Raw genomic sequence first — 13559 nt, 5'->3', positions numbered from 1 at the left:
TGAGTGCCATTAAACTGCTTGCAAAGATCAAAGACAATTTTTTATATAACTCTGACTGGATTCGTCTGAAAGAAGAAAATCATACACACCTAGGATGAGTAATTTAAGGGCTTATTTTCATTTCTGGGTCAACTAACCCTTTAATATTTAAAAACATATTAGTGTATGTAAAAATTTACATTAATATTTGGGGCCTTTATTGACTTTATTAACAGTTTCCTTAATGTAACATTTCTGGGTGAAACAGGATATTTTTTAAAAACAAAGGAGGCTTGATTTTTTTCTGATGTGATTTTTTTGCTTGATTGGATCATGAAAAGTAGGCCACCAAACCAGAACTAGATGAGTGAAGTTCGCAGACGAACTTTGAAGTTGGTTTGAGAAAGTCTGGCCTGAAGTTTGAAAAAGTTTTAAAATCTGTAAATAGTTGTAAAAGCTTTAAGTTCTGAAAGTTTTTTTTTAATGTATAGGTATATAGATAGATAATTTGGCAAACATTGTTACCATGATTAGCAAGTTTCTAACATGACTAGAAAGTTACTAGCATTATTATGTTATGATTAGCATGTTACTAGTGTGTAGTTAACATAATTAGCAAGTTTCCAACATTTTGCTAGCATGTTTCTAGCATGATTAACATGTTGTTAGCATGAGTAGCGATATACTAACGTTAACATTTTCTAGCATGATTAAAATGTTACTTGCATATTGTTAGCATGATTAGCAAGTTACTAGTATGTTTCTAGCGTTATTAGCAAATTACTAGCATGTTGTTAACATGTTTCTATCATGATTACAATGTTACTAGCATGATGTTAGTGTTATTAGCAAGTTACTAGAATGTTTCTAACATGATGTGCAAGTTACTAGCATGTTTCTAGCATGATTAGCAAGTTACTAGCATGTTTCTAGCATGATGAGCATGTTTCTAGCATGTTGTTAGCAGGATTAGTAAATTACACACTTTTGTCTAAAGTCATATGGTGCAGCATCAGATGGTTCTGAGTTCTGGTTCTAAATTAACAGTTCTGCTTTGCATTTCTATACAAAACCTTATGCATTTTTGTGCCTTCGAGATGCACATTGCAGCCCCTCTGATTTTTTCTGTGACATGCTTGCCATGCTTGCTATTCTTGCTGTGCTTACTGAAATTTCCATGCTTGCTATATTTTTATTTGCTGTGCTTTCAGTGCCTGGCCCTATATTCTGCTATTATCACCATAACTTTCAAAATATTTAATTAAACAGATAATACAGTTTTAAGCATTGGTATGCAGAATATAATCTCATTTCCTAAACCATTTAACCACATTAACAAGATATTTCAAGATATAACAACTAAATCCTCAGACTCTGTAAATGCTACGGTGGGCGTTCTTTATTTAGTCTTGGGGTGTCCAAATCGGTTCCTTATGGTCCACTGTCCTGCAGAGTTTGGTTTTTTGAAAAGTTTTATTCCTAGTATAGAATTCCTAAATGGAATAGTTAACATTAGCCTCTGCATCACAAGTGACATAATCCAAATAGGAAAAACATTTCAGAAGTTGTTTCTTGTTAAACCTAAATCAAATACTATAATTTTTCATTTCATTATGATTTTAATGGCTTAAAAGATTGATAGCTAACATCTTAGCTTCTGTGATGAGCTCTCAAGGTTTGTTGGGTTTTGGTGTGTGCCTTTTGAAGACATGCAACTGCCCCGGGGTGAATAGAGATAGAATGACAGAAATGGAAGGAGGTAAAATAGAGGCACGGAGGAAGAAGAAGCTAATGCATGGAGTGTACTCAGCTATTAAACTTGATGCTGATGGTACCCTAGGCTTTAATAACACACACACAAACCAAACACACAGTCACACATTTTCCTCTAGTGCACCTTGTCCTCAGGAAAGTCTTCATCAGGGACATTATTTTTATGGCCTCTGAATGGACATTGTGTAGCAATGTAATCAGATGACCAGCCCCCAAGCTAAGGCACATATAGAAAGAAATAGAAAAGGAGAGAGAGAGAGAACAAGAGAAGAGAAGGGATGGAAAGGGAGCGAGAGAGAAGACTGAAGGGAGGGAGGCGAATCTGTGAGGTGAGGATTCTGCCTTACATCACTGAGCATGTCTTTGTGAGGATACGATTGCTACTGTTCTAACTCGTTTTTTAAAGGTCTGTTTTGTGTTGTTTTAAGCAGAACAGTGCTGCACAACTGCGTGTCTGTCCTCAGTGAGTGTACACTGAAATAACAACAGGTTTTTTCAAGGTAAGACCACTTTAACAAACTCCAATATATAATGTTTCTTTTATTTTAGTTTTTATGCTAATTGCAGTTTATGCACCAGATTAAAAAAAAAAGTATTTAAAAAAAAAAATAGTGTGTTGTGTTGTGTTGATGTCATCTTAACCCTGTCTGCGTGTGTGTGTGTCAGAAGCAGAACAGTTCAATCAAAAACAAAGAGTCTGCTACACACATACACACACACATCCACTCACCTACACACACACACACACACACACACACACACACACACACACACACACACACACACACACACACACTTGTTTTTCTTTCACTTTGGGGACTTTCCATCGGCTTTTGTTGTTTTGAATACTGAGCTAATGATATGTCATATCCCCTAACCCTACAAATAACCTTTTTCAGTTTCATTAAGATGTATTTTGCTTGTTATTTAGCTGTTTTCCATCTTGTGGACCATTAGTCACGACTTAGTAGGTGACTTCAAGTTTTAACATCCTTTTAGCAACAATTGGCCCCTACATTGTAGTTAGACCCAGACACACCACAGCTGCACCCCACTTTCAACAGAGTTCATTGTGAGATGCTATACGATGTCAGTCTAACCTTGGTCTAACAACTGTCAGTCTAACCTTGCCTTATATGTAGTTAAGTGGTCAAAATGTATTTATTAGAAGTTATGCACAGAAGTGTTTTGGTGCTGTTGTTATATCAGACAGTTCTGCTCCTACACCAGAGAGAGTCTTTTGGTTTTACTAGAAGGTCCAGTAATGGCATTTTAATGAAAGATTATGAGGTCAAAAAAAAAAAAAAAAAAAATATATATATATATATATATATATATATATATATATAGTGTATGTGTATAGTAGCCTATAGTATAGTGCTGTCCCACAGTTCTACGATTGATTTTAAATATCAAATGGAAACTCTAAACCTAAAATTTCCTGTGATGTATTAGATTGCAACGGTTATCCATCTTACTCTTCCAATTTTAATAGATGTTTTCTGTTCAGAACAATTCAGGGTTTGTGCACACCATGTTCAAAACTGATCTGAGATGAATCATTAGATTTAGTTGGCTTGGTTTATGGAACATATCTGCCAGTTAATTGTTCATGACAGACATGTAAAGTACACTTTTAGTCTATTTTAAACAACATGAATGATTCAGTGTAATTAAAAGATGAGGTCGGGCAAATTAAAGTTAGTCAAGATAATCATTTTCTATTACTAATCTGAATAAACTCAAACCGCATTGTTGCAACCGTTCTCCAGAACACTCTGCACAGGCACAGAGTTTACCGTGCCCTGTTTTGAACAATGAAAAATCAAATTTTGAGACAGGGGTCCCTGTAATCTAAACCCACCCTGGAGGGACACCGCCCATCACATTCATTCCTTCATCTGTCAGGTTCTTGGTACCGGCTTGTTGCCATGGTAATACCGTCTGGTGGTGCATTCGGAAGAGCTGTAGAGTCCTAATTGGCCTCAGTCCTGGGTGAGATTTTGAATAGCTGCTTCCATGCCATGCTCTTGTTTAGAATAACTATTGAATACTGATTAAAGATTCTGTTTCTAAGATATATACACAAAATACTGAGCCGAGATGCAGGAGGTAAATGGAGGCAATTTCCTTTTATTTGTATTTTTTCTTGCTTAATATTTGCATCTCATTAAAAAAATTCTCGCCCTCTCTATTTATCAATCTATCTATATCTCTGTTTCATAGTCTCTCTCCTGCCAGCAAATACACATGCATGCAACAGGGCTGATGGTTTGATGAGTCACCATCTGTTGTCTTCTAGGTGCTGACTTTTGCACCAATCGCATATTTGAGGTCAGACTCGCCTCAGCTAGTGGTCTTCTTCTAGTTGATGTGAAATTTAATGTGTCCTGCAGGCAGGGTTGGCGGGTTTTCACAACAAAATCTGTCCAATTGCTACTCAAAACTAGCAGAATCACTTATCGAGGGGTGTCCACAGGTAAAAAACTTGATCTATTTTTTGGAGGGGTACCCCAGGTAAAATTCACATTCCAATTGCTAAATATCACGTTTATAGGGCGCTTCAACCTGCGGACATGAAAACCATGGCAACCCGTGGCAACAGTGTTAAATTAGCCCAGTTCCACAGGAAAACTGCAGACTTGGCAACATTGCCTGCAGGGTGATAATTTCTCTATAGTTCCTCTAAAACTATTTTTTTCGAACAAAAACAACAATTATAATAATAACTGACAGTAAAGAAATTGATATTGTTTTAATATTATTGTTATAAATTATAAATATTATAAATATTCTATATACAGATATAATATGAATTAATAATTTACCGAATAAATAAGTAACTATTAAGTAATTAATGAGTAATTATTGACACTTACACGCTGACCTCATATAAAATGAATGAGAACTTTCAATATTTATACTTATTATATTCTTGTACTGTTTTTTTTACTATATTTTATTACACTGCATGAACATTGAATTTAATTAAACTAGTCACCGCAGACTGATAGGTCCTTTAAATGTAATTTGCTACTGTTACTATCAAGTCATTTACTAAATGGTTGAAGCTGATTCGCTGCTGATTCTGCAGCCAATTGCACAACATTCTCTGAAACCCTCCACCTCCCCCAGCTCCACCTGTCTTGAACTGCTATGGGATTTATGTATGCCTATTTATGTAGCAGCAGTATATCTTACATGCTCACACATCTCTGACTCTGTTACAATTTGCAAGTCCATACTTTTAGCAGTTTGTAGCAGATCTAGTCCACCAAAACCAAAAACATTAACATGCTAAACTATTCTATAAACTGTCATTATTGAATTATTAAATTATCTTGAAAAAAATAAGAATGACAAATGTCTGTATTATATGTCTTTATTTCATACTGTACTGCATACTGTACTTCAAGAGGAATTAAACTATGGAATTGTGCTGTTGTATAAACTGCTTGCCTTGGATTCATCATATTATTTTAATGAATTTATATATCATTCAAAGCTCTGTCTATTCATAGGTCAGTATATGAGCTACCATGTGTTTGCAGTTGAAGAGGTTTGAAAGGTGTTGATGAGTCATATCAGTGAAAGGAAAGACTAAGCAGACAGAAAATAGATGCAGTCAGCCTAGGTTTAGTTTGCCAAAGACTGGGATTAATAAATGCATTTTTGCAATCAATGTTCTGAGCTGTCAATAACAAAGGAGTTTCAAATCATCTCATATAAACAGAACGAGCCCAGAGATTATTTATTTGAAGCTGAGATGGCATTCATAAATGCATTTAGCAAACATCAATATTTCTACACAAGCAGTTGAAGATATGATGTGTGCAGAAAGAAAAATACCGAAGTTAGTCACAAGCTTTTTTACAAGCTTGATACAGAAGCTTGTTTTTTTTTGTTAAGAGATCATCCAATGAGCATTCACTTCACTGTTTTGCTCCAAATTTTGGATCGTATAGCACAAATCATAACGTAAATGGAGCAATGGTTTATTAAACACTTTACTAGAATAATAAAATGAGTGATGTTTAACATTTAGTGAATAGCCTTCAATAAAACCAAGCAGCATCTGGGTCACATAGATGAATAAATAAAAATAAATACATAAATAAATAAAAAATGGAAGTATGCACCATTCAAACATCTAAAACAACTTGACAACACTTTTAGAAAATGTAAAATGTTGTTGTTTTTTTGGATATTCAGATTCAGGTTTCTTTTGACGTGGTTTCAAGGCTGCGTTTTTACCTCACAAGTCTCTCATTCTCAGCTACGCCTACAGTACCTTGTCATGGGATTCCCGCCAGAAGCAATTTGGAATTGGTTTGTTCGATGACAAATATTCCACAGAGACTTGGTACAAAAAGTTGTGAAAATGAGCCAGGCTTCTAAAGAAGACCCATAATCTCTGTGGACCAATTACAGTTATCATCCTATCAAACAAAAGAGTGACATTCAGCGACGAAGACCGTCTTTGTGAAGTATTATCATGGCTAATATTATTGTTCTCTATATCTCTTTTTATATTTTCAGATAACCAGTAGCGTTGATTACATTATCTAGAGACACAGCTGATTTCCCTCCTCAAGTCGAGACATGGAGAGAACAGAGAACAAAGTGAGTGGAGACTGAACCAAATGCAGAGAGCATCACAGAATACAGAGGAAGCTGTCCTAATAGAAAATACAGATGTTCCAGTTGTGCAAGCAAAAGACTTTCTGGCCTTAACTCTTTATATTTTCATTCCCCAAGGTGTCCACCATCTCCCCGCAAAAACAGACAGTAAAAAATAGATCCAAGTCCACAGAGGAGGTACAGCAAGCCAAAAAGGTAATGGCTCTACAGAGTGCTAATGTCACACACATTTCAATTTAAGTGAACCTCATCTTTAATGTGTCTTTTGTGCATATAGATGACAGTGTTCATTGGTGCATCAAATGAGATGATGATTAAATGGGCGGGGTCTGTGTGTCGATTTTTGGCTTCTAATTTTAATTTGCTTTAGTAAAGTACTTTACTTACCTCACTGTTTTACACACAGTACTGCCCACAATAAAAAAAACTGTGTAATGTACAAGCAGTGTGTCACTCTACTAAAGATTTCAGCAGCTGTCCAGCACCATCTAGTGATGTGGTCAAATAATCTCTGAATGTGTGTGTGTGTCTGTGTGTGTGGGTGTGTGTGCGTGCGTAACACATTTTTGTCCCTATTTACTCAGGGAAAAATATCTCTTAATTTCAATGAATGCATAGTGACTTAGTAATTTATATATATAAAAAGTTATATTTATATAAAAATTTTTTTATTTATTTACTTATCTTTTTTTTTGCAATAGACAAAATATCTCTGCCTTCACTTGAGTGCATAGTGACATCCTCTTTTGTAAAATCATTCATAAATAATGTTTCCCCTCTTCCATCCATCCATTCATCCAGTAAAATAAAAATAAGAATAAATAAATAAATAAACTAATGTTATATTAATAAAAACAGGAATTTTATTATTATTATTATTATTATTAATAATAATAATAATAAATATTACTACTACTACTACTACTACTTCTATTTATTTATCTTTTTTTGTAATAGAAAAAGATATCTGCCTTTTTTGAGTCATTCATAAATAATGTTTTCCCCTTCTTCCATCCAATAAATAAATAAATAAATAAATAAATAAATAAACAAACCTATAAATCTATTAATTTATTTTTAAATTAAAAACATGACTGTTATTTTTAATAATAATAATGATAATAATAATATATATTTCACATTTTCCTTTTGTGTTGGTCTGTTGTCTTTATAATTAGTTTTATGTAAAATAATTAAAGTCTGTCTTGGAGCAAATTTGTACCTTTAACTTGTCCTGGGGTCAATTGACAAGAGTTGATGAATACTTTATTAATGCAAATCATATCTTTAGTAGTAATCTCTATGTGTATTAATATTCCCCCTCTAGGGATATATAGTGGCTGAGAGACCTCAAAGAGCTGCAAATAGAAAAAAAAATCTGCAGATTAAGAAAACAACTTTATCAATTTGACAACACATGCTGCAAATGCTCACAACACATCCAAATTAAGAAACACACTGCAAATCATTTTTTTATTTATTTTTTTTATTTTTTGGTTATGTTGTGCGCATTTGCAGCGCTTTTTGTTGTCAAATTGATGAAGATGTTTTCTTGATTTGCTGGTGCTTTTTCTATTTGCATGTGTTTTCTGAAGTTGAAGTGCACTGAGCTCTCTCGGCCACCGTTTAGATAAGGTGTAAATATGTACTGCAGCTTTGAGAGTAATTTCTCAACTGCAAGCAAAAAGTCATATTTTTGGAGAGTGCATGACCTCACTTAGATAGCTGAGTAAACGTGCATGTGTTCAGAAATCCTCATTCTGCTTTCTAAAGTCTTTCGTTTGTGCCCTCCTGCCACAGGCCTTTCATACACCACAAAAATCTCTTCCGGCTAAATCAGAAACCGAACAACTAGAGGTAAACATGAAATGACGGATCATGGGCCGCTTTGACTTTGAAAAAGAATTAGATCAAAGATTAGACCAAAGACCAGTCAGTGCTGCTTGTGCTGTCAGAGCTGCTTTATTATGTGCTTCATGTTTGATGTCCTCGATTACTTTGTGTCTAATGTATTGTATATTTTATAGGAAACCTCAGAACTGAGTGCCTCATCAGAGGAGTTCAAATGATTGCTGGATTCAAACTTTGGGGCTTTGAGATTTAGACAGATCAACTGGAATTATGGGTAATGACAAGAGGATGATTCAGTGTCTCCATTTATAAAATAGTGACTCAGTTCTACTTAGTTTAGTTATAATAGAAGAAAACAATAATCATGTGTAGCTTCTTGAATTTGTAAGAGTCTGATCATGTTTGTGAAATAAATGCATAACTGGATATCAGTGAATTTGTATGTGATTCATATTAACAGGTTCATTCAGTACATATACAGATGTAGTGACTTGTAACTCATCAATGAAACTTGAAAAACTAAATTGAATTAAACAAATCACAGTTGCACATTGTTTTACAGTACATAAAATGCACATACTTATCTAAGAGAGCATTGGGTAATATAAGGTAACTACATGGTTAAAGGGTTATTACCTAGTAATTGTATTATTAAAAAGTGCATAGTATGTAGAACAAGGCTGTAAAATAAAGTGCTATACCAAAATCACTAATATTTAAAAGGAAAATTGATTGTACATTTTAAGTGCATTGAAAAATATAATTTTCTTAATCTCATTTTTTTCCTTTTATTCAAATAAAAGTATTTAAAATATTTAAGTAACTAAATATCATAGCAATAAAGGTCCTTAAAATAACAGCAGTTTTTTTCACTTTAAATTTGTGTAATATAATATAGCTTAGATTCAGATAGTATAATAATATTTTTTTTAATAATATAATATTGTTATAAAATATTCAGTAATGTTTATATCTTAAATTAAGCATAAACCTCATTAATTTGTAACAATTATTAATAACGAGATAAATATATAAACTTAATTTATAAGTTAAAGATATATTCAGTCCAAAAACAGGTCTTAAGTAGTTTTTACATTGATTTTGTTACTTTAAATGTTTGTATTAATACAGTGTAATACAGCTTCAGATAATATCCTGAATTGTTTTTATATCTTGAAATAAGCACAAACCCCACTAAATTTTTTTTCTTAAGTATGTTCATACGTTACTGGAAAAAAAGACAAGAACACTGATTAAGAACATGATTTTTTGCAGTGTGAGAGTGAAACAAAACATAAATAATGATGCTGGGGATTTAATGAGTAAATTAAACCCTCTGGATTTCTATTCTAAGCATCAGATATATTATCAGCTTTATATTTCCAAATGTATCCACTGCAGTCAAAACACTACTAGCTCCTATCTATTGCTCACAACCATGCCAGTGTCCCCTGACTGATAACAGACAGATGCTGGGTGTTCACATCATGAGCTTTCACCCACTCTAAATTATTTCTGCTTTTTTTAACACAGAAAATGACTGTGGCCCAGATCATTAGTGGTGTTGCTCCGTTGTCACATCCCCACAGTTAGCTCACCGCAGGAGTACGGATCGAGGCTGAAGGCTGGCATCCCTATGGATCCAGCCCTGGAGCAGAGTGCAGAGTACAGGGTTAGAGAATTAGAGTTTCAGGAAACAATGTGCTCACAGTGACACTTTATGAGAAAATTAATCAATTCTGTCAAGCTTTCATTTCATTTTTTGTGGGTGTCCATGTTTGTCAGCTGGCCAAGACGTAAATTACAGGATTGTTTGGGGAGAAAGATATTTTTATTGAACTCACCAATGTTGCTATTTGATTATTGTGAATGTCTAATTTGTTTCTGCAAAAGCAAATAATGGACAAAATTTAACCAACATGCATTGATTTTTATGTACAAAAAAGTAAACAATTAAAGGGATAGCTCATCCAAAAATTAAAATTCGGAAATTCATAATTTAAATTTTTGGGTGAACTACCGCTTTTAGCCAAATAATCTCTTATTTTTCACATTGTCAGTTTAGTAAAATATTTTTAAACAAAGCAAGCAGTTTATATATAGTCTATATCAGTGCTTTAAGTGGCCCAAAAGAGATGCCGGTTGTCAGGTTAGTACGCGGAGGCAGAGGTAAGTGGATTCAACACAGTCTTTATTTAAAGGGAAAAGTGCGAGGGAAGGAAGTGCAAACTCAGTGCGGGGTTTTCTGGAGTTCGTGTCCGTGAAAGCCAGGTAAGTATGCTTCTGTGAAAGCCAGGTAAGTATGCTCATTTATCGAGACGTCAAAGCCACACAATACAAAATTCCGATCCTTGTCTCTTCTCTTGCAGTGGGAGTTCAATAGTCGAAGGATCACTTAGGCACTCAGGAGATATCAAGGCACATAGGGGAGTTCAGATCATGGAATATGTCTGGGGTGTTCTGGAGACAGGAGAACAAATACACACAGGTTACTTTCTCAAATGTGATTATACTTTACGGCTGGAGTCTTCGTGAAGACGAAGTGAGTCGGAGACAAGTTCATGAGGTCGATCCCTGTTGGAGGCTTGACAATGCATTGGGGTTTCCGGAGGTGTTTTATAGTGCAGGGGTAATGGAGATCAGGTGCTGGTGATTAGTATTCGGGAGAGAGTGAGCGCTGGTGATTGGTCGGAACCGGGTCTGTCTGATCCCTGACACTACCCCCCCTCCAGGGTCCGCGCCAGCGGGCCTTAATCTCCGGTGTCGTGGGGGTCTGCCTCGAGGTCGTGGAGCGAGTTTCTCGGGATGCTGGGCATGAAACTCAGTAAGTAGACTTGGATCAAGGATGTCTTGGCGAGGCACCCAACACCTCTCTTCTGGTCCGTAATCTTCCCAGTCTATTAGATATTCTAACCGCCCTCCACGACACCGGGAATATAGGACTTAGTTTTTTACAGGGCTGTCGTAGTCTAATGTCTCGGGTGGAGAGCCATACTAGTTGGCCGGGCTGATATACAGGGTTCTCTTTCCGGTGGGTGTCTGCAAAACGTTGTTGGCGATTGACCGCTTGTTGCAGGTGACGATGGGCTTGGTTCCACACTCTCTCGCTGCTGCGGAACCAGTCATTAACGGCTAGCACGTTGGAGGGTTCTCCCAACCAAGGGAATAGAGGAGGTTGGTAACCAACGGTACATTGAGATGGGGTGAGATTGGTTGATGTTTGTCTAAGGGAGTTTTGAGCATATTCGGCCCAGACTATATACCTGCTCCATTGGTTCTGGTTTCTGTGGCAGAAGGTTCTTAGAAAACGGATGATGTCCTGGATTTTCCTCTCTGTTTGTCTGTTCGCTTGTGGATGGTATCCGGATGTTAGGCTGACGGTGACATTGAGCATGGCAAGGAAAGACTTCCAGACCCTTGAGATAAATTGAGGTCCCCTATCAGAAACAATGTCCTCAGGAATACCAAGTAAGTTACGGAATACATGGTTGAATAATAATTCGGCAGTTTCAAAAGGTACATGTGTTACCTTCAGAAGCTGGGAGGTCTGTAACAAAATCCACTCCGATATGGGACGAAGGGCGTTGAGGAATGGGTTTCCTCAGTAGGTAGTTGTTGAGGTACCTTGGTTATCGCGCAGAGTGCGCACCCGTTGATGAATTCCAGGATATCCTCCTGCATCCATGGCCACCAGTATTTCCTCTGAAGAGTTGAGAGAGTTTTAGTTAATCCTGGGTGACCGGTTTCCGACAGAGGAATGAGCGTCCGAAATGAGAGGAACTCGATAGTCCTCAGACACATAGATTTTACCTACGGGACACGTTGGTGGAGCTGGCTGGTTCTGGGCTTGTTCACGGAGTACTTCGTCAAGATCCCATTGAATTGGGTTTACAAAGAGTTTGGTGGGCAGGATGGGTTCCACTTCCTCTTGGGCTTCCTCTAAACCATGTAGTCGGGATATGGTGTCGGCTCTTGTGTTTCTCGATCCCGGACGATAGGATATGAGGAAATGGATATGAGGAAGTGTGAAAAATAGTGCCCACCTGGCCTGACGAGGGTTAAGTCTTTTGGCTTCCTTGAGATACTGTAAGTTCTTATGATCCGTAAGTACAAGGAAAGGCAGCCGGGCTCCCTCTAACCAGTGCCTCCAGTTTCACCGCCAGTAATTCCCGGTTGCCGATATCGTAGTTTCTTTCTGCAGCGGATAACTTTCTAGAAAAGAATGCACAGGGCATTGGTTTCCGAGCTTGCTCAGAGTACTGGGATAAGATGGCTCCTACCCCCGTGGTGGAGGCATCCACTTCGACGATGAACTTTTTCTCTGGGTCTGGGTGTTGTAGCAAGGGAGCTCTTGTGAAGGTAGTTTTCAATGCTTGGAAGGCCTGTTCTGCTTTCCGGGGTCCACTGGAGTGTCTTGGGTTTACCTTTAAGGAGAGATGTTAATGGAGAGGTGATGATGCTGTAGCGGTCTATGAATCGTCTGTAGAAGTTTGCGAAGCCTAAGAATCTCTGGAGTTCTTTGACAGACTTGGGTGTAGGCCAGGAAGTGATGGCTTTGGTTTTATGGTCATCCATCTTAACCCCTCTTGAGCTGATCTGGTAACCGAGGAATTCTACGGAGGTCTGGTGAAAGAGACATTTTTCCGCCTTCACAAACAGGGAGAATTTTTTAAGCTGCTGGAGTACCTGGATTACGTGCTGCTGGTGTTCCTCTTCATTCCGGGAGTAGATGACTATGTCGTCGATGTATACGAATTGGTTTAGGAACTCCCGGAGGACCTCATCCATAAAACTCTGGAAAACAGAAGGGGCGTTTACGAGACTATAGGGCATCACTAGATATTCGTAGCGACCGGCTGGTGTAATGAAAGCAGTCTTCCATTCATCTCCCTCTCGGATCCTGATCAGATTATACACACTTCTTAGGTCTAACTTGGTGAAGATGTGAGCGTCGCGAAGTTGTTCTAGGGAGGATGGAATTAACGGTAGGGGATAACTAAATTTCACTGTGATCTTATTTATTGCCTGGTAATCAATGCAGGGTCATAAACCACCATCCTTCTTAGGGACAAAGAAAAAGTTTGCTGCCGCTGGTGAGGTAGATGGTCTAATATATCCCTGTTTCAAGGTTTCTTCAACATACTCACGTATTGCAGCTTGTTCTGGAAGGGACAGAGAGTATATCCTACCCTTAGGAATGGACTCTCCAGGAACGAGGTCTATAGCGCAATCCCAGGGTCGATGTGGGGGTAACTTGGCTGCTGCAACTGGATTAAACACATCGGAAAAGGATGAATAGCATGGAGGAACACGAT

General features: G+C 37.1%; 1 long non-coding RNA gene across 1 annotated transcript; it reads left to right on the top strand.

Annotated features, from left to right (window-relative positions):
- The first annotated feature begins 1011 nt into the window (after window positions 1-1011).
- LOC132116755 (uncharacterized) lies at window positions 1012-8670 on the top strand. Its single transcript, XR_009425683.1, has 5 exons — window positions 1012-2252; window positions 6292-6375; window positions 6511-6588; window positions 8194-8250; window positions 8421-8670. It is a non-coding gene; the product is annotated as an uncharacterized LOC132116755 (long non-coding RNA).
- Window positions 8671-13559: the final 4889 nt, after the last annotated feature.

This window comes from Carassius carassius, chromosome 36 (assembly GCF_963082965.1).
Source record: "Carassius carassius chromosome 36, fCarCar2.1, whole genome shotgun sequence".
NCBI classification, from domain to species: Eukaryota; Metazoa; Chordata; class Actinopteri; order Cypriniformes; family Cyprinidae; genus Carassius; species Carassius carassius.
Note: the sequence above shows the minus strand (reverse complement) of the source record. Positions and strands in the feature narration are given on the sequence as shown.